The 1,029-nt window shown below is 37.9% G+C and overlaps 1 protein-coding gene across 1 annotated transcript in view; it reads right to left on the bottom strand.

The window, feature by feature from the left end:
- The window catches only part of LOC101855795, a 40,472-nt gene that overhangs the window by 38,443 nt on the left and 1,000 nt on the right, over positions 1–1,029 (bottom strand). The gene's annotated exons all lie outside the window — the stretch shown is intronic.

Genomic DNA, 1,029 nt, shown 5'->3' on the forward strand with positions numbered 1-1,029 from the left:
TTAGCCGTACTTAAGTACGGCTAGCCACTTCGTAACTGCATTGCACTGGGTCAGTCTGAAAACCAACGCTGAGAGAAAATGACAGGAAACAATCATTATTCGCATGCGATCATTATTATTAGGCTGGCTCCACTTCTCCGAACGCTCCGATAAATAACTTGAACTCTATTTCTCCGAACGGTTTACGTGTTCGAGATTTGTTGGTTAGACCTCTTTGCGAATTGAGTGGCCAGTGTGTGTGTGTGTGTGTGTAAGGTGTGAACGGGGGGGGGGGGGAGATTTTTTCTTGTTTACATGAAGGAATTTAGTTATAGCTTTAGGAGTGACTGAATGCAAAATACATGTAGGTTACTGCCAGAGTCTAACAGTCTTGTTATCTGAATATTCTGACATTTAAAAATCTCTAGCTCTGGAAATTGAATTCGATGCCAAAAAGTGCTTCCCAGTCCTCGCAGTATGGTAGAATGAAAGATGACGCCGAAATCTCTGAGAAATAGAGGTCAAGTTTATTTTCTCGAGCATTCGGAGAAATAGTCACATTATTATTATGGCTCGTCTTATTGGCCCACATGGGCTATTGAAATTGCGTTGTTTTTTCAATGTATTTCATACGTGGTGTTGTCCCAATTTGTTCTCTTTTATTTTTTCTCGCTTTATCCCTTCTTGTTAATGTAATGTTTTCCTGAGACATTCCATCTCGCACACATTTCTACAGAATTGATTGTTTGTCAGCGTGTTCCTGCAGTTCAGTGTTATTGTTATGCAGTAGACTTTGATCGTCTGCGTACAGTATTTCATTTAGAATTTAGGTTATACGGATGTGGGCTTGCTTCTTTCGTCAAACAATATATTACGGTATAATTGAGTTATTTCATTGTTTACTCTATGTATACTGTGTTGGATAACAAGATGAAGATGTGTAACTTTTTAGACTCTATTGTTCATCTTTTTATTTTTTGCATTAGATTGGAAAACTATAAATTCTTAATTTAAAATATATGATTGACGGACTTTGTGGATTTGGGGGGG

The sequence above is a fragment of the Aplysia californica genome, unplaced genomic scaffold (assembly GCF_000002075.1).
Source record: "Aplysia californica isolate F4 #8 unplaced genomic scaffold, AplCal3.0 scaffold00240, whole genome shotgun sequence".
Taxonomy (NCBI): Eukaryota; Metazoa; Mollusca; class Gastropoda; order Aplysiida; family Aplysiidae; genus Aplysia; species Aplysia californica.